This window comes from Poecilia reticulata, linkage group LG21 (genome assembly GCF_000633615.1).
Source record: "Poecilia reticulata strain Guanapo linkage group LG21, Guppy_female_1.0+MT, whole genome shotgun sequence".
Lineage (NCBI taxonomy): Eukaryota > Metazoa > Chordata > Actinopteri > Cyprinodontiformes > Poeciliidae > Poecilia > Poecilia reticulata.
Window position 1 is genome coordinate 24,686,915 of NC_024351.1, and position 9,577 is coordinate 24,696,491.

The following is a 9,577-nucleotide window of genomic DNA, read 5'->3' on the forward strand; positions in this document are numbered from 1 at the left end:
ACCGCCAGGGTCCCCTCCCTCGGCTGCCACCAATAGCACAATTAAACTCACTGTCCACAATTCTCATTGATATTTTAGAATATAATTTTATTAAGCAAACATTAGCAGGGGCATATGACAAGCAGGTTAATTCCCCAAAGATTATGAAATAGGTAAGAATATAATAAAATCAATTTAAAATCAATCACATCCTGTCCTCATTCCTATCCCTAACCTGTGTCACCAAGTCTACTGAGCGAGGCTTTTTGGGGAATCAGGTCAACTCATACCCGATGGTTCTTGGTCTCGGCAGCTGTAATCTTTAGATTTCCTTGGTCAAAGTCTTTGTCCAGCCGGAGCAAAGTCCTCTTTCGGAAGAGAAGCGGAGCAGAACTGTTCGTTGTCCTTCTAAYGTGCAGAATCTTTGTCATTAAATGACCTCCGTCTCTTCTCCAAGTCGGCTGCAGTAGAGTGGAGAGTGTTGGGTAGAGGCAGAGGAGTTGGTCGGATCAGGAACCAGGGTCGGGGGCTGGTGGAACTCGACCCTTCTTGGCGGTGTGAAGTCTTTGAGCTTCCCTTGGTCCCGGGGTGTGGTCCTCTGCTGGTCTTTAGCCTGCGTCCTCTTGTTGGCTCCTCTTCTGCGCCGCGGACGAAGAACCCCTTTCCTCCCCTGTCGTCTAGTTTTTATGCGCTCTCAACCCAGGGCGGTCTACGGGGCAGGGCTGCGTGACTTCAGAACCGTCCCACTGCGTGTGGAAAGTCCCAACCTTCCCCAACTCCCCTATAACTCACTTATGCCTCATTACAGCAACTTTCCGGTACTTCCCTTTTTTCCACTGGCCATCTGTAATCCATAATCAATTTTCCCCTGGCCATCTGTTTCTGCCGCACCCTCGTCCTGCTCAGTGTACTTATCGCAACACTGTTTATTCTGTTTCTCCATTCTTAAGTCTTTCTTTCATCACAAAACACAATCAATGTGTTACTTTATCAACGTATTACTTCAGTATGTTTCTTCCTCACTCATTATCTCTAATCTTTAATAATCAATTATCATTATACAACAATCAAGTTGTTACTGTTAACTCAAAAGTACAAACCTAAATTTCCATAATGCATTATAACATTTAACTGATCAAAAATACAGAACATATATTTTGATTATACATTACAGACATTCCTTCTTTGATATGTGTATTATTATTTTATACTTCTTACTCTTAATCATCATTAAATTAATATACAAGATTTACTGTTATTTCTCAGGCCTTTATTCCGTTTTCTGCGTGCACCTGGACAGATCTCACATTCTCATACCAGTTTTCACGACATGCCTCTGGATTTTTGTGGTCTGTTTTCTGTGTGTCCTGGAAAGATTTCAATCAGTCCCAACAAGGTTTCACGACAGTCTCCATCTGACCCTATCCTCCACTCACTGATACCCATCCGCTACATCCGGTGTGGTCTTCCTTTCTCCCTCCTTAAGGCCTGCTCCGGATTCTACACATCCATCCATCCATTTTCTTCCGCTTATCCGGGGTCGGGTCACGGGGGCAGCAAGCAGCTTCAGAAGGGAGGCCCAGACTTCCCTCCCCAGCCACTTCTTCCAGCTCCTCTGGGGGAATCCCAAGGCGTTCCCAGGCCAGCCAAGAGACATAGTCCCTCTAGCAAGTTCTGGGACCCAGCTGGGAAGTCCTACCGGGAGGCCTCCTCCCGGTGGGACGTGCCCGGAACACCTCACCAGGGAGGCGTCCAGGAGGCATCCTGACCAGATGCCCGAGTCACCTCAAATGGCTCCTCTTGACGTGGAGGAGCAGCGGCTCTACTCTGAGACCCTCCCGGATGACCGAGCTTCTCACCCTATCTCTAAGGGAGAGCCCAGCCACATTTAGAGTGAATTAACTAAAATAAACAGAATGATAATCAGACTAAAATAGTTTATTTGTTTACATGAGATCATTTTTTAGCTGTGACTGACTACCACAGAGAGAAAGTGGTGTATAGGTACACTTACTCTGTAGATATGGCATGCAGTCACTCTGGAAACTTGGTTTGATTTTATTTTCATCATGTAAGCTATGTTTTTAGAGTATAGATGTTAAATGGTAAATGTTAAATGGCCCTCAAAGTGTTTCCCAAACAATGACACACTGAAGGGGACTAGCTACTGGATAGCAGCCACAGCTGCAAGAGGAGAGGCCGCTATGCAGTCGGCCAACAATCATTGGCCGACAGCAATGATTGTTGGCCAACAATCAGCAGGTGCCTACTTCTGGTGCCTGCTTCACCAGCAGACAAGGGGCGTGAAGTATCTTGCCCAAGGACACAACGGAGGCGGATAGAGTGGGAATGGAACCAGCAACACACCAAATGAGGGACAAATCCCTACCACCGTCACCACATCATTGAATTATGTGTTTTCTAGTTGCACTTAGAAGTAGCTCCTATAATGAGCTCAGCAGATGTGCAGTTCGACCAGTTATTTGCTAATTACTGCTGGCTAGTCTAAAGGAGCTAAGTAAGGGAGTTGTGGGGGTGAGTGTTCAGTGTGGCAGAAGCTTGGAAACTGCAACTACAAGGGTTCGCAAACCCTTGGAGTTGCAAACCCAAGGATGTGCAGCTGAATGGTTGCCACAGTAGATTAACAATATGTTTCTCAAACTTTTCAGGCCGAAGGCCACTTAACCCATTTAACACTCACGGACCACCTGACTTGAAATTGTCCCCACAATAACACATCTTAATAAATACAATCTGAAATGAAACTATAAGTCTCTTCACTCACTTACAGTTGTTTTCTTTGTTCATACTACTGAGAAGAGTGATGCTGTTTTGTAAATGTGACTGGCCACAACAAAGCCATGAGAATGTCTCCTCGGGAATTTTGAGTCATTTACAGATTCAGCTTCCAATTAACATAGAACTAAAAAAACGAAGTTATTTATTCCAAGTGTTGTGTGGATTAATAACATTTAGGGCTGTTTGTAATTTAAAAGCACAGTAACAGAAAAATAGATGAGTTGCTGTAGAAGAAAGAAAAAAATCATTTTCTGCACCATCAAATATAAAAATAATCCACCCTTTTCTAGCAATTGTTTTTATTTATCGCATTTAATTAATTTAATAATTTTTAATTAAATAACAGTAACCGTTGACATGTAAGCATTATAAGCAAGTAAAGTCGTAAAAACAAAGAACAGTTCCTAAAGCTCATTGCATAGAGCCGTTCAAATGAATCGAATCGCCATTGGATGACACATCAACACTCAGCAGGTATGACTTGGCTTCCTCCAACCAAAGAAGTAGTCCTGGCGTTTGTTTTCTTTCCACTGGTATTGTCAGCTTTTCTTTTGAGTGACCCAGTTTTAAGCCACGTATCCATTAGTATTTTTATCACAATCCTTTAGTAAACTAACTGTACATGTCGCACATTGAGTTCATGTCACGGAAAAGAAATGGTTGTTAACATGCAGTCAGTGATGACATAGTTACTTTGAAAAAGTAACTTTAATCGGATTACTGACTACTCCTTGAAAAAAGGAAAGTAGTTAAATTACTGACTACTTGATTTGGAAAGTAAGTTACATTAAAAGTAACTTTTTTTAGTTACTTTCAGCAGCTGCTAACAACAACACTCTGCCACCTGTGAAAATTGCATTGAGCTTTGCTAATACTTAATTGCAAGTTATTTTATAATGGTAACATCAACGGAAGGAAGAAATAAAGGGGAGATTGTTTAATGGTTACAACAGTACAAAAAAGACGTTAATAATTTGTGTGTTTTTGTGTATTCCACTATTGTCTGGAAAACTGTAAGAAGCCCCCCACCCCTCTCCCCAGCCTCCAGTTTCTGTGTTCCGGCCCTGTGTTTACTGTAGGAGCGCAGCACACAGAGCTCCTCCTGCAGCTCCACAATTCAGATGGCTGCCGCACAGATTTGTGACACTTACCTTAATATTAATAATTATAATGGCGTTTAGTTGCACAACTTTACAAACACGTTCATTCATGGCTGTTTTCACGTTTATTACGCTGTTCATATTAGTCTCGGTGTTCGCAGTTTTCTGGAGCTCAACGCAAAGCTCCACGTTATTCACAGGTAATATATTAACTTGACATTAACAAAGACACAGTGGGACGAGTCATCCGGGAAATGATGGACCAGGAGAGCCTGACTAAAAGTACCTTAATGACAGACAAATTCTGGGATTTATTATGAGCCTCTGTTTATTTCCAAGCCCAAATGAGCAACTTCACGTTCAAAAGCAAGCCCAAAACGGCGCAACCCATGACTCATTAAATTTGCAAACAACTTTTAAAAAGAAACAAGCCCAAAGCCGCTTGTAATAATCGGACTTGGCGACAGAAACTCAAAATAGTTTGTGTTTTTCCACCAACAAAATGCGCATTTCCCTCCATTGATTTAATTTCTGTCGCTGCTGATAATGTCGCATTGAAACAGCGATCATTTGACAAGACGCATAGAGCAAATACAATTAAATTCCAAAAGAAGATAGTAACACAAAGTGATTTCGATAAGTAACTGTAGTTTGACTACTGGATTTGAAATAGCAACGCGTTAGGTTACTTGTTACAAAAAAAAATGGTCTGACGTCAGTAACGCGTTACTGACATCACTGCATGCAGTACATGCGGATCCTTAGGAGAGCATGCGGACAACAAGTGGTCTGGGACCACAGGATAATGTTAAGAAAATAAATTTAAAATAAGTTAGTTTTAGAATTTATCATGACTTGATTGAAATACCCTAATTATAGTTTTAAAATTTATAACTTATTCTGGCCTATTGACCTTTATTTTACTTGTACTTAAAGTAGATTGTTTGTCAAGATCTCTGATCTGCTCTTTGTCTGTCTGGAAACAATCACTAAGTAGGAAGTTCCAGCTTTTCACACTGATTTGTTAAAGCCATAAACCACCATGAATTCAGAGAGTCTGCTTCCACCTTATTTAACAAAAGGAGAAACTGGTGTTTGATCTTGTGACAAATCGCAGGGACTTTCTAAATTCAAAAAGGGCGACGATCGAGGAGCACGGGCCTCGGTTGGTGTCAACAGAGTTGCTGGGGCCTTAGAGGGTGGCGCCGGAACCTTTTAGGGCCAGCAGAGGGCTCAAAGGGGCCAGGAGGTGGGAACTCGGAAAAACCACTAGGAGGCGGGGACTCGGAAAGACCACTAGGAGACAACGAGGAGTAACGGGAAACACTCTGGGACAGCGAGGAGTTGACCTAAAAAAATACTCTGTCCTTAGAGATAGGAAAGAATTAAACATGCACTGTAAAGCATGCACAATTCCCAGAAAATGAAACAAATATTTTGTTTCATTGATTCATTTTTTCATATTGAGGAAATAATACTGAGTAAAACATTATCTGTCCTTGAGCATTAAATTGAGACAATAGGACAATATATTTACAATTTTTCTTCTGAATCAAATTACATAAAATATTGTAGGACAATCTGCAATCATATGAGCTTTAATGTTGTCAGTCAGCAAGAATCTTAATTTCCAATTAAAGCTGCAATACCCATACATTGCCAGCAACTCTGTGACTCTGTGACGCAGCATTGACAAAATATGTCCAAGACAGATGAAGAACAGAACTTAATTTGCTTTTTAAATGGTCAATAATTGACTTGCAATGAATAATAATTTACTAGCAATTAAATTATTCAAAACTGGCATCAATGAAAAGTGTTTAATTTCTACATAAGTCATGTAGCTCTTCAGCCTACAAAAAAGTGATGATTTTGTGCCGGAACCTTTCTTTTTGAGCTAGGTGATGTCTACTTTCAGACCTCCAAAGAATCTACGGAAACACTCGCTAGCAAGCATATGATGTAGACATTATTTGGATTTATTCTCAATAAAAAAAATCCCTGCAGAGAAGACTATCTTCTATCTATCTTAGATAGGCCACCCTGGACAAGATGTTGAAAAATAATCATAGCACTCTGACCAGCATTCATCTGCAAAACAGTGTTAGAATTCATATGTGAAGCAGCATTTGGTCAGAAAGGTCAATCAGTCATAAATTGCCCCTCACCTTGCAATAGTTATGATAATGCAAGCAATGACAGTTGTAATTGCATCCATTCTTCACCTCTTCTGAAGCACAGATCAGGACTCTTTCTTAGTCTCACATTCAATCTATTGTCCTTTACTCTTTGTGTGTTAAATTATACAACTAGAAAACTCCTGAAGAGTTTTCTAGTTGTAGAAAACTCTACAGGCCAAAGTGTGCCTGGAACCCAGCATTCTGATGCTGACAATTAGCAACAATGCTAAGGTGAACTTAAATGTAGTCAATAGCATGTGGAGAATCATTGTTGTGTTCTCTAACATGGTGTCAAAGTTCATTTTGCTAACAATAGTGTATAAACAAAAATTAGCCCAAATAAGGTTAGCTTAAATGCTGTCAGCAGCATGTGGGGCAGCACCATATTGATGTACATTGGCTGAATCCATTCAGTACAATAAACATAGCAAATAAACCAAATTTAGCTAAAATGCTTATTTTAAGTATAAAGCTTATGGTAGCATGAGGGTTATCATTACTTATTATTTGTAATAATAACCATAACTAATAGTACCGGTAACAGGATAAGTGATACTACCCCTGTATTTACTTAATATAGGATCAATACCAAAATATTCAATATAGCACACTTCTAAGATCACCTGAGAGCGGCTGATGGCTGGATTACCTGGAGTGTTTGCAAGTGCATGTTGTGTTTTTGACATGCAAAAGCCAAAAAAAACAACTTAAACAAAAATAGTAAGCTTATTTTGGGCTATGTTGCATAGACAAAATAGACCAAAGTAAATCAATTTACATTATTAACTGATATAGGGAAGTTTTTCTTTCCTATATAACAGAATGTCCTTTCTGAGTTAGAAGTCTTTGCTTCATGCATCTCCTTTGTCCTTTATCGTTTATGCAGATGTGCTCTGCAGCTGACAGCTGCATCACTTGTTAAAATAGAATAAGAAGTTGCAAATAAACACAATGAGGTTACGATTCCATTTGAATGATTGTGAAGGTTAAATCAGTAATCAGTAAATCTGCAATAATAACCACTACTGTGAATTAGGACAAAGGAAAACATTTGTCCTTGACTCAAAACCAAACAAGGCTTCCAAAGCTTTGGAAATTAAAGTATAAGTTTGTAATAGAAATAGAAAAGATTTCTTGTATATGTGGGGGACCAGTTGTTGGGGACTTTAGAACAAAGGGACCATCGCTTAAATTAAAATATGTGATTCTCTTTCCTATAAATATTTTGTTTTGTAATTAAAAGCACTGTGTTTCATTGTCCATTTTAAGCTGTGTATTCATTTGCATGGTGGTAGCTAACACTTTGGCTGAGAGTGAATGAGTTTAGAAAGGGATCAGTTCAACAGGCACTTAGGGTCCTAAGTATCTTTATGTTCTACTGAACACAGCAGCCTTCTCCAGGATTGCTCAGTAGAACATAGCAGCCATCAGTGTGATTCAGGCCGGCCTTATGAATGTTGTTTGTATTTTCAGGTAAGCTAGCTGTAACCCGTAATTAGTCAATTAGTCAGACTTTTATTTTTACGGGCCCACTTCCTGTTTTGCCCCCAAACTCTTCAACTTATTTAAAGCCCCGCCTCCAGCGCAGTTTAAAACACCACCTGTTCCACTGTGATTGTGGCTGACTGGCTGTTGGCATCTTGCTGATCATCTCTCCTTGGAAAATTCACCCAAATCTCTGAAACTGATTTGAACTATTGGTGAGTTTGCTTGTTTGATAGCAGTTTTGTTCAGCATTAAAGTTTTGCTCGATTGCTCATTGGAGCATTGTTTTATTAGAACTGTGGCAGTTGTTACCTGGGCTGTCACCAGGATTCACAGCTGATCGCAGTCTAGCATTCTCTGCTGAAAGGTAATTGCTAGTTTTGTGTAAGATTTCATTACTTTTGTAATGAAATTGATTGAAAATAGGATGTAGTTACATTTAAATTGATATTGCGCAGTATATTTATTTTCTTTTTCCTCACACTGCTTGAGTATTTTGAGTTAATTTATTTTCTCTTGATTGATATTTTGAAAGTGAACTTTGATTTCAACTTTAACCTTAAATGGATTAGTTTGAAATATGATTATTCTTTTTGTTTATTTAAATTATGGTTAAGTTAACCTGACTGAAATGTTTAGTTTAATTATTGAATTTGATATTTATTGTATTTGTGTGTTTGCACATACTTATTGTTGATAAACCGCCTAATGTTTTTTTTTTTTGGCCTTTTAGGTCGGGTTTTTTTTGATGGATCAGATTCTCAGATCATCTTCGGAGCAACGGATGGCGAGCTAAGGACAAGAACTTTGATCTTTTGAATTTATTTATTTTGAATTAATTTGACCCTCATTGTGTATTTGTAATTGGTTGTTGTTGTTTTTTTCCCCCCTATCATCAATACAAAAAACACCAAAACTAAAACAGTGATTGTCTTCATTCACACCTCAGGCTCCTTCAAGAACCATCTTCTGATGCTGCTTTTGTAGCCGCAGTTAGCTGCGTAGCCCATAACTGTTACATTCTGTGGCGAGCTAGCCAGGAGTCAAACCTAGAATCTTCTGATGCTGCTTTTGTAGCCGCAGTTAGCTGCGTAGCCCATAACTGTTACATAGCCAAGTGAAAAAAGTATATATTTTTGTATATTTCAAACATACTCATGTTTGCATAAGTACATTTTAAGTATACTAAGTGTACTACATATAAATATATACAAAGTATACTAACAGCATGCTTGTTCCAATTTTGACATTATGACTTTAAACACACTTAAATATAATTGTACCACAATGCACTTTTAAGAAATATATGAAATTAAAGTATACATTAAGTGAACAAAATATATATTACAATATGCTTTTAAATATACCTTGTGTATATTTTAAAATATATGCTCAAATAGAATTTTTTAAAATTCACTTAAAGCTTACTTTAAAGTACAGTAAATTATTAAATATACTGAAATTTCAGTACGTTTTAAATTACATCTCAGTGTATACTTTAGGCTGATGAAGTATGTCTTTTTATGCTTTAATAATTTTTTACTATTTTGTTAAAATGGTAAATAAAAAAACATTGACTTTTTAGTGACAAAGGTTCCACGACGAAAACAATACTTGTCCTTAATACTAAATGTTGCAGGTATCTTCATTTCTCTCCAAATATGATCTGTTGTTTTCAGTTTTTTAACTAGAACACGGAAGCTGCCTTTACCTTATAGACCCTTTTCACAGTGACGTCAGACAATGGCCGCCATAACTCGAAACGGTGTATCTTTACTTTCGGTGTGATTTTGCCTCGGGAAACCTGACTGAAAAATTCACGGATACTCATTATCTTAAGGATATAATAAAAGGTAAGATTAATAATAACAGCATTAAAGTGTTAGATAACCATCATTACTCATTGTCAAGCCATCATTCTCTGTGTATAAAATAAACAGCCTCCGATCGGACAGTAAACCAGCTAGCAGCAGCTTTCAGTGCTGTAATGTTTTAACGTTACAGCACTGAAAGCTGCTGCTAGGTTCACTTTCT

General features: G+C 38.5%; 1 long non-coding RNA gene across 1 annotated transcript; it reads left to right on the forward strand.

The window, feature by feature from the left end:
• The first annotated feature begins 7,442 nt into the window (after positions 1 to 7,442).
• On the forward strand, positions 7,443 to 8,367 carry LOC103458052 (uncharacterized). The gene is made up of 3 exons (XR_532524.2): positions 7,443 to 7,758; positions 7,838 to 7,910; positions 8,277 to 8,367. It is a non-coding gene; the product is annotated as an uncharacterized LOC103458052 (long non-coding RNA).
• The last annotated feature ends 1,210 nt before the right edge of the window (positions 8,368 to 9,577 follow it).